This window comes from Odocoileus virginianus, chromosome 13, assembly GCF_023699985.2.
Source record: "Odocoileus virginianus isolate 20LAN1187 ecotype Illinois chromosome 13, Ovbor_1.2, whole genome shotgun sequence".
Taxonomy (NCBI): domain Eukaryota; kingdom Metazoa; phylum Chordata; class Mammalia; order Artiodactyla; family Cervidae; genus Odocoileus; species Odocoileus virginianus.
The window spans coordinates 51,204,990-51,216,023 of NC_069686.1; positions in this window are offsets into that span (position 1 = coordinate 51,204,990).

Genomic DNA, 11,034 nt, shown 5'->3' on the forward strand with positions numbered 1-11,034 from the left:
TGCTTCCCTGGTCCTACACTCCTTCACATAAAGAATGATGTGAGCTTCTGATGCCCTTCTCTTCCTTCTCCCGCGTCCTCAACACGGGCTTCTATTGGCTGCTAGAGAATGGTATCCTCAGCCTAGGTCCAGCACAGGGCAGGTGTGTCGCAGGTTGATATTGATAGCTGGACTCATGAGCAAGAGGTAGGCACCACTTTGCATTATCATCATTTTGATGAGGAAACCAAGGTCCCAAAACATCAGGTAATTTGCCCAGAATCGCTTGGTTAGTAAATTCATATCATTTAACTCCAGAGCGCAAGCACGAAAGCTGATTCATCTCCTTTGCTCAAGGTAGTCTGGATGGATGGAGGAACTGGGTGTGTCAGAACCTTCTTAAAGAACACTTCCCCTCCCCTGATTTCAGCAGCATCAGCCTCCTACTTTGGGGCAAGTGCCTGCTTTATGCTTGCCAGTCTCAGTGGTGGGCTCAAGTCACGACTGTTTATACCTCCTCAAGAGCTTGTCACACCCAGTGTTCCCCAGTTTCATTTGTACATTGAGGTTCCAACTGCCAGTCCCCAGCCGGCACACTGGTTTCACTTCCCTGGGCCCTAATTCATCCGTTTTTTGAAATAGGGATCTATCTACCAGGGTGGGTGTGAGAAGAAAGAAGAGGGGCATGAAAATATAACCGCAGAAGCCTCACCATGACGCTGTTCATGCATTAGTGAGCACTTCACAAACAAAAAACCTTATAATAGGGTATTTGTGTCCTTTCTTAGTAGTCTTCTGTCTTGACTCTGGCTGACATCAGAATCACCTAGAGCATTTTTTAAAAATACAAACACCAAAGGCCTCATTTCAGTCTTACCAAATCAGAAGCACCAAAGTTGAGGCCCAGGGATCTGAATTTTACATACCAGTGATTCTAATTAACTTACCTAGTGATTCTAATCAACTTACCTAGTAGTCAAATTAGTACCTAGTAGTAGTAGTACACAGTATGTAGGGGCCTGGGCAGAATTCAATGTACACCCTTCCAGGAGTTTCCGTAAGGTATTCCCACCCAGGATGGGAAGAATAGATTTCCAGGACCTGGAAGCTGCTTCCCAAATAACAGCCTTCTTACTTGGCTGGTTCTTAGTTGGTAGCTCCCTGCCACAAGCCAAGTGGTACTGGCATATGGAGAAATATTCCTTTCCTCCCATTGCACTCTGCTTATCTCCCAAGCTCTCTCCCTGGCAGTTCAAGCAGGGGTAAGCTCCAGGTACAGACAAAAACTCTGCTCCCTCCAAGCTGCCTTTTCTCTGCCAAACCAGAAAATCACTTTTAACAACCACAAAGTTTCATGAGCCACCAGATGAAAGCTAGTCATGCCCTTAGTGTCTGTTGATGGAGAACATGCTTAACACACACACATACACCCATAAACCCCAAAACAAGTTATGGATTCAAGAAAACTTTCAAATAAATTTTGTATTTCATTCACCGCAGGCCTGTCCATCTGTACTCACTTGCATCCTACCAGTAAATGTCCACCAAAGGATCTAGTCATGGAAAGCAGTATTTGAAAGGAGCCACCAGTGTATAACTATAAAGCCAGAAAAGTGACCTGAGGTCAAGAAAAAAAAGAGAAAGTGGATCTGAAGATAAACTTTGCCCATAGTGAAGTCTACCTAGGGCCAGCCTTGAGCCTCACTCAGGAACCAAAGTTGAACACTCAAAGGCAGGCCAGGGGCCTTCCATTGTGGTCCAGTGGTTAAGACTCCAGGTTCCCAATGCAGGAGTTGCTAGTCAATCTCTGGCCAGGGAACTAGATCCCACATGTTGCAACTAAGAGTTCACATGCCGCAACTAAAGATCCCACATGCTGTAACTAAGACCTGGCACAGCCCAATAAATAGACAAAAATTTAAATAACCAAACAAAGGAAGACCAGAACACTCAGCAAAATAACTCTTATAATATTGTAGGAGTAAAGGTCTGGATGCAAGAGTGCCTGTTTCCTCAAAAACGACTGCAGCACAATTTACAAATAAAAGCACAAGTTTAGAGCAAGTTATTTTCAATGGTCTGCTAAAGACTGTTTGCAGTTAAAGGGCCCTGAAATTATTTCAACTTCGGGCATTTGGGTAGGACTTCCCAAAAGTGTGTCCAGCTGGGAGGTGAACGATGTGGCACTGTAGCCTCTCTGCACACAGGATTCCATCTCTTCTGCAAAGCTTTCCTGGGGCACACTGGTTTGAAATTACTCCTTCCTCTGTCTTTTGGGCCTCAAACCTGGTGATTCTGATTCTGCGGGTCTAAGGAAGGGCAGATGCCATCAACTCCTTGTTTTCTGTAAATTCATCTGTGACCATAAAAGTTATAGACTATTAAACTGTTACTACACTAGAGATGTTGATTGAAGTTATTTAAGTTTCCTAAGACAGCCTCTTCTTTCCTTCTGCCTTTTCTCCCGTAACTCTTAGCACAGTACCTACCTCTAATTGGCGTCCAATATCCACATATTGATTAGCTTTGACCTGGCAGTGTCCTACCCCAGAAACTGACCTCCAAATCAGACCCAGTCAGAGGCCCCAGAAATATAAGGATATAAGAAGCATCTTGAAATCTACATTTCTTTTTCTGGTCCGCCAGGTTTTGCCACCTCTGATACTTATCTTCTAATCATGTGCACGTTAAAAAAAAAAAAAGATGTGCATGGTAGATGGAGTCACCCAGTGACATCAGTAACGGGATATCATCAGACACCCTGTTCCACACAAAAGCCCACAAGGCAGGTGCAACCAACACACAAACTTTGAAAACATAAAAGGATAAGCCTTCAGACTTTCTCTAAAGAGCATCATCCCCACTTCCCCCCCACCAATAACATCCTCTCTCCTGACCTCTATTCATCAGACCTTAGCTGGAATTCCAATCACCCCAAGCTCTTCTGTCTTCCTCAACCCCTCCTTGAGGAGTCACCAGATGCCAGTTCCCCAAGATCTCTTTTATTCACTAGCCTCCTTCCAATTCCCACCACAGTCGGCTGTCCAGACATCTACAACCTCCCACCTGAGCCATCCACCTCTGCTTCCTCCTTCCAATCCACTCTACACTCCACGTACAGATTAATTGTTCCAAAGCATGGTTCTGACCATACTATCCACCAACTCAAAATCTATACAGTTTCCCTGTTGTTTTTTAAAGTCCAGACCTCTCAGCCTTGCCTATAAAACCATCTATGATCTAGCCTCAATGTGCCTCTCCAGAGAGAATTCCAACCGACATTCCAATCAGACTGGCTGATCCTTGTTCCCAGTTCCAACATTTTGTTTAAGCTTTCTCATTTCAACCTGAATGTCTTCCTTCCTGCCCAACTCTGTCCAAGTTAAAATCCTACCCACACTAGTTACATCTCCTGGGTGAAAGATATCTTTCTTCTCTGCTGGACCTTGTTTCTACTTCACTTACACTGTCCATTCTTCTCTGGCTTGTGTCACATTTATCTGTGTCTATATTATCTCACATGCTGGACTGTAGAGTCTTGAGACCAAGGATTATAATCTATTTGTGCTGTATGTTTAGTCGCTCAGTTGTGTCTGACTCTTTGCAACCCCATGGACTGTAGCCCACCAGCCTGCTCTGTTGGTGGAGATTCTTCAGGTAAGAATACGAGAGTGGGCTGCCATGCCCTCCTCCAGGGGATCTTCCCAACCCAGGGATCGAATCCACATCTCCCGCATTGCAGGTGGATTCTTTACTGCCTGAGCCACCAGGGAAGCCCTAGATAAATGTGCTATTTACCTAGTTTCTATCCTATCGCCTAGAAGGGCTGTGCACATCACAGGCACTCACAGCAGTTTGTGACAAGAAGGCAAGAAGAAAGAAGGGAAGGAAACAGGCACTGAAGAGGCCTCAGCAACAGAAGAAAGGAACTCAGAAGGGGCCAGAGAGAACAGGAAGAGAATCCACTAAGCAGGAGGAGGGGGTGCAAATCATAAAAATGAGAATATACTGAAGAGCACAGGGACCCTACTTAATGCACTGCGGTGACCTGAACGGGCAGGAAAGCCAATGGGAGGGGATATGTATGTGTATGGATGATGCACTTTGCTGTATCGTAGAAACTATCACAACATTGCAGAGCAGCTATACTCCAATAAAAATTAATCTAAGAAAAATAAAGACATGGAAAAATTTTAAATGCTATGGAACAGATTCTGGCAGCATGAGAGTGTGTGTTCCAGATCTGAAAGGGGAGAAGAACCAAAGAAACTTGCTTGCACCATGAGAGGACTTACAGCAACCTTGATTTGATCCTAGGGGCAGACTCTATCATCCTTTTCTCTCCCCTATCCCTCACAGCAGGGCTGGGGTCTCCAGGTGGAAACTTGGTTCCTATGATTTATGAAATCTGAATGGGGAGAAACTGGTCTTCCTCGTACATTCCATCTAGACTTAACTAAAATATCTTGTCTCTATAATAATTAACTTCTAATTAGTATCACTGCAGTTTACAAAGTATCCTCATCCATGACCCAGTACCGTTCTCGTATCAGTGGTGCAGGCTAAATGGATAACATAATAGCTACACCCTGAGAGTCGTCTGGCACTTTAGAGTCCACAAAGCATTTTGTCTGTCAGGGACATTCCGTATGGTCTCCACTCACCTTTCCATTAGTTCCTTAAACCCCTGTCACACCCAGGGAGACCCATCCCCTTCGGTTTCCAGGACACAGCCTGCTATTTGATACTTCATCATCTTCATAAATGTGAGACAAATAGGTGGGATGAATGGACAAATGGGTCGAACTCCTTTTAGCTCTTCACAATCTTGCCCTCCAGAAGCCAGGTCTTCTCAGAGAGGACTGGAGTAGCAGACTCCTCTGCTCCAGGGACCCTCTGAAGTCCTCTCACGGCGGGGAAGGGGGTGTTCATCACCAGACGGGCACACCTGGCATTCTTCTGTTGCCTCAGCTTCTGTGGAAACTCTGGAAGGGGACTCAGGACCAGGGGGATCATGGGACCCACAACACTGCCTCTGGCCAGCGAAGAAACACAGACACGTGTGTATACCACCTCTGCCCCAAGCAACAGATGGGAGAGCTCATGCAGTAAAACCCACTTCCTCTGCTGCTGAGACAAAAGAGGAGAGCTCTATACTCACTATAAAGTGGGACGGGGAGCAGGGGAGAGAAATTCTGACTGTGTTGGTTTATTTTTGTCAATTTCTGACTCTTATGGATGCCTCACACACACCCATTTTCAGCTCTTTCTTCTGTAGAATTCATTCAAGACAGCTCATCCTGTTCACGGAGGACTCAAAAGACATGGGGCCAGAGACTACGGACTACGTGCGGTCTCCTGCAGGTCAGGAGAGCAGGACATTCTAAATGATTTTCTCAGACTTAAGGTGGGGGTAAAGTAGGTATTTTTGAGGAGAAAATAAAGCATACAAATGGAAAAAATATAAATTAATACTTAATCATGTATTTTTTTCATATTTGGAAAACAACTTCTTGCTTCATAGGACAAACTTTAGAAAGTTAGCACAGTTCAACAAAACCCTCTAGGCTGGTGGGAATGGACAGGAAAAATATCTTCTCTACAGTCAAGGCTTTCAAGAACAAGGCCAGAGATTTCTCGTGGGATGTACCTGGAAGGAGGGCCAATCAAATGTCAATGTTTAGCATAAAAGGGCAGAGATGGTCTTTACCTACCTGGGACCAGGCAGCCTCTCTAGTGACCCTCAGCACTTGAACTTTTAAGCAGAAGCTCAGATAGAAATTCATGGTAGTGCCCTAAGTAAGCCTGTCCGTTTCTAGAACTGATGCTGGGGCACAGGGCAGGCACAACAGAGAGGAGGGAAAGGAGTTGCTTCTGAGGCATCAAAAAATTCAGAAATGCTGGATAACACAGGTTTCTGGGGTGCTTGGTTATGATGGTGTGATTCAGTGTATGTCAGTGTAGGCATAAGAGAGAAGTTAGGGGAGGGTCTTTGGTTGAAGGTGTGAAGGTGGCTCTTTTTTTAGCCTGGCCAATTGCCAAAGTATGACCAAAAAAACCTCAGCACACCCCATATGGGGTGGCAAGAAAAGGAATCAGAAAAAAATCTTCCCCTCCAAAAAGTAACCAGCTGCCAGGACCCTAACCCTGAAGTGAAAATTTACTTGGCAGAGAAGAAAAATCTTACCCAGTCCTGAGGAGCCTAATTGAAATCACTTAAGCGGGAAGCTTGACGATGGGGCTGGAATGCCCTCTCATTTATCATCAAAGATAAAGTTCTCAGCAACCTGGATGTGCAAATGGGGAGCTATTTGTGGAAAGGATTCATCCAAGTTGTTCACAGTTGTTCAGCATGTCACCAAAGAGGTCATTCTCCTCTGCCCCCAGACAACCAATAAACTATCTGCATGTGAGCTGATTTCCGAACCACAAAGGGATCACGGGGCAGACTCGGGATGTTTGGCGGCTGCTGCCTCTGAGGAGCTGCCCCTTCGCAGCTATCAGAGACAAGAAGGGCTGCACTTGGCAACGTGGCCTGAGTAACCACAGCCCGGAGGATAATGCCCAAACTGGTTACCCACAGGGATCAATGAGTGGAAAAACATGAAAGAATATCTGAAGCATAAGACCCTGATATTTTTAAATAACTCTGAAAATGATTTCGTTCCCTCCATTTAAAAAGAAATCGCTCCACCACAGAGCCATCCTCAGTTGACAGAGATTCCAGGAAATGCCCTGAGATTTTCGATTGAAAGGGAGGGGTCTGCAGGTCAGCTAGAGGAGAAAGCAAGGTTTTCTCCAGGCAGCCATCAGCACCTGCTAAAAAGAAACCCATTTAGGCATGGATCTTCAGACAATCTTTTAAGTATTCATTTTCACCTGGCTTTCCCCTAATGTAACACCAAGCAAAGATGGGGTTAATCTCACCCTTGATGAACTGCTCTCCCTCGTTTTCTTTTGTCGAGTACATCAGAAAGTCTCGGGAGGCCTTAAAAAGTCTAGCACTAAATCTTTTGAGTCACTTAATCCCCAAATCTTCAACGTTTGGAGATAATTTCCTTTATGAAAAGAAACCCTAACCTGGCCCTGTTCCGCTCTCAAACTTGCTAATGGAACAAAGAGGCCTCTCATTAGACTCATCCCTGCGGCTGCAGAAATACATGTCTCAGGAAGGGCAGGCAGGTTTCACGTTAGCCCTAGGGTAGTTTTGGCTGCTGCTCTCTTTGGCTTCCTCCTGTGGCATCTTATCCAGCTGAGCTCTGCCTAAATTAGACCCAGCAGATGGAAAATTGGGCAAGTGGGTGCCTAGGAAAAAGGGCTGTCCTGTGGTCAGGCTCACCCATCAGTGAATGGGCTCCCTTTCTGAATAATGGGCTGTCCATTCCCAGGAGTGTTCAGGATGAGACTACCCTATATGGTTATAGAAGGAGCTCCTTGGAAAGAAGACCAAATGGGTTCCCAACCCCGGACCTGAGTCTCTGTAACTCAGGAGCGGGCTTTAAAGGCACATATGAGAAACTTTATGACTTCGCTCTCCTTCCTCCATCACATGTCTCTCTTCTGCCCCACAATTAGAAGTAAGAACTTTTCACACTTTATTGAAGGCTCTATTTCCCTTTACCTCACTTCTGTGGGTAACGGTGGAAAAAGCCATTTGCCCAGTTAATCAAAGGCCTCCAATGACAAGAAAGACATTTCAACAGCTGAGAAATAAGTCTATACAGTAATAATAACAGCTAATGTTTATTGAGGACTTACTAGGTGCCCCACACTGTGAGAAAGACTTTACATGCATTTGCCAATTTAGCCCAGCCAACAATCCAAAAATGGAAATGCTCTTGTTATCTGCCTATTACAGCTAAGGAAACAGACTTAGAGGTATGCTTGCCCAGCTGTGATGCTCCTGCATGTGGAGCTGGAAAAGATGTGAAGTTAGCACTCAAGAATCCATGAGTTGGTTTCAAAGTCCTGTGCTCCGAACCACTAAGCTTCACTGTCCATCTGGCCATCCTTCCACTGTCAGTCCTCCTGTTTAAAGAGCAGAGAAAGGAAGGCCCATCTTCCAGAAGGAATCTGCCCCCAAAACTGGGAGGAATAACAGCCCAGCATGCATGCATCAAGGTAGTCAAGAAGCCTGAGAGCCTGGGAGTGGGGAAGGGTTTAGGAGAAAAAACAGAGCCACACAGAAGTTAATTCTCTTCAGGGTCCTAAATATTAGCCTGAGTATACTGGGAGCCGCAAGGGAAAAACAACTCAGGAAATACAAAGTAATTGATTTCAGTCTTGGAGAAATGGACAAATTACGACACAGAGGCTATTGCGAAAGGATTCTGAGGCCAGTTCTGACTACTTGGCACTGTTTCCCTTGTGTGTATCCATTCCTTTCCTCCAAGTGTCCGAATCCCCAATTTTTCCTTTGATTCCTACTGCCAATATCTTAGGCCAGTGTAAACTGGAAGTTTATAAAGTTTTCGTTGGTTTGCTTGTTTTGAATCAACATTTTAAAGTTGAGAGATTTCACATTTAAAAAATCAGGTCTTTCAGCTTCTCTTTTAAAAAAAATAGAAGATAAGGCTCAAATTCTCTCAGAGGGTAATCAAGGATGATGGCTATGAACAGGATATGCACCCTCTCCAGTTCTTCACAGTCTGCACCTCTCCCTAATGCCTCATTCATTTACAATATCTGCAGGTGTTTAGAATTTGCCTTAGGCCTACAAGTAGCTCTGGATACTTGTAGCCTGGTTGATCATAGCTTTGGATTTAGGAAATTGTTCATGCAAGAACACTGCATGCATTCCTTCTATACACACACACACACACACACACACACACACACACACATTTCCTATCCTGTCCTTTCGCTAATATAAAACTCTTGGTAGAATGATCTCAGAGCCCATCTGTATGGGTGATCAGACCGCCACATTTCTGGAAGGACCCTGACTCTGCCATGGATGCATAATTCTCTTTAGAAAGCAGACTGTCCACAGGGCTCTGGGTGTCTCCTCTTTTTATATAGCTGCCTGAGGTCACTGCCAATAAATTACTGGTTTAAGGAAAACAACGACAAGCCTTTTCCATGGGGAACAGAGTTTGCTCACTCAATTATTTCCTAAAGTCGTGCCCTCATTCCCAACTAGACACTATAATTTTTGAGGTTACAGGACTGAGTCTGTTTATTGTTTGTTCTTCTGATCCGGAAAGTCACACTGCACCTGCCACATGAGCCCAGCAAACTCTGCGAGCAATGCATCCTCCTGGCAGTGAAACTAGTCAAGTAATGATCATTGCACTGTTAATTAAGTGACTGCTTTGTTAAAATTACCTACCAGGGTGACTCTAAATTGGCTGTGTTTGTTTACCAGTCTAGCTTTTCTCTTTGTATTGTTCTTGACTGCTACAGAGAATTGATGGAAATCACGAATAAATCTCATTTTATCAAAATCAGACCTTTTAGAAATTCAAGATATAACTTGAATTTGGGATAAAAATATACCCAGAAAAAGTAATAATTTTCCTAAATTGGTATATAGCTGAACGATGAGAGACTTAGGTTTATTTACCAAAGTCATCTTTTACCTGTAGGTGTTGGAGACAAGGAGTTGGGGATGGAGAGGGGCTATGTGCAGTGGCAGTGTGATGGCAGACCATTCTCCCATCTAATATCAACTTGGAAGTTGCTGACATTTAATAACAGTCACTTTGAGATTTGTAACCCTCTGCCAGAATTACATGGCCCTTGAGAAATAGCTTCCTTTTTTAAAAATTACTTGGGAAAATATTATCTTGATGGCAGTATCGCGTACTGCCATCAAGGAAGTTTGTATGTTTTTTTCTCCGTCAGAAACAAAAGTGGCAATTTTTCTTTTCAGAGACCCGGCAGGAGCCAGCAAGGGGCCAGGGGGACCTGGTGCTTTCAGAAACCCTTTAATAATGCTGCCTCCTGCCACCCACCATCAGGAGGAGGTCTGTCCCCCAGCTTTCTGTCCCCAACTGGCTCCGAACCTATCTGGGGACACAGTACAGCTTTCTCTCATGCACACACAGATATGCACACGTGTACACACACTCACACACGAACCAACCAGCTGCAGAGCAACAGGAGGTGGCAGAATGCTTGCCACTGTGTCACCGGATTTGTAAGCATCCCCTCCAAACCATGGCCAAGACCAGTTACTCCCTGGGCTAAAGCCAGCCTGAGAACGTGGGGATCCTGCCAAGCCGACAGCCCCTAGGCCTAGCTCTGTTGCCAGAACCACACAGGAAAGTCACTAATTCACTAAACAAAGCTTCAGAAAAAGATTAGGGAGCCCATCATTTGTTTTATCAGGGGGCTAGCTGCACAGAAGATATCTGCGCATTCACTTTAAGGAACCTAGAATATTTGGGGCTGAGGAGAAAAGCCATACACTCATTTTAAAATGGAATAACATCACACAAATACACTCATTTTAAGATGGAATAATGTCACACAAGGGGCTCCCCTGGTGCCTCAGATGGTTAAAAAAGAATCTGCCTGCAATGCAGGAGACCCAGGTTCAATCCCTGGGTCAGGAAGATCCCTGGAGAAAGGAATGGCAACCCACTCCAGTATTCTTTCCTGGAGAATTCTATGGACAGAAGAGCCTGGTGGGCTGCAGTCCATGGGGTCACAAAGAGTTGCAAAGAGACGACTGAGCACCTAAAAATTTCTAACGCTTTCATACAACGTCACACAAAAACAGACGCCACTCAAAGCTGTATGTAAGTAAAGGCTGAACGACTTTCAGAGGAGGGAGTCCAGAGGGTGAGTCTCCGCAGTCAGAAAAGGCACACTGAGATGCTGAGGAGAGGGCCTGGGCTTTGCCGCTGCGCAGATTACATGCAGATCCCCGCTGTGATCACAGCCAATTTCCTCACCCTCTCTGGACTTAATGTCTGCTTACCAGTGGGGAAGAGGTGGTACGTGTTACAGGGTTGCTGAGGGGATTACATGAGGTCGGCTGCATAATCCAAGCCTTCAAAAAATGTTTGAGTTTTATGTATTGCTCTGTTTTGAAGAACATTAAAGAGG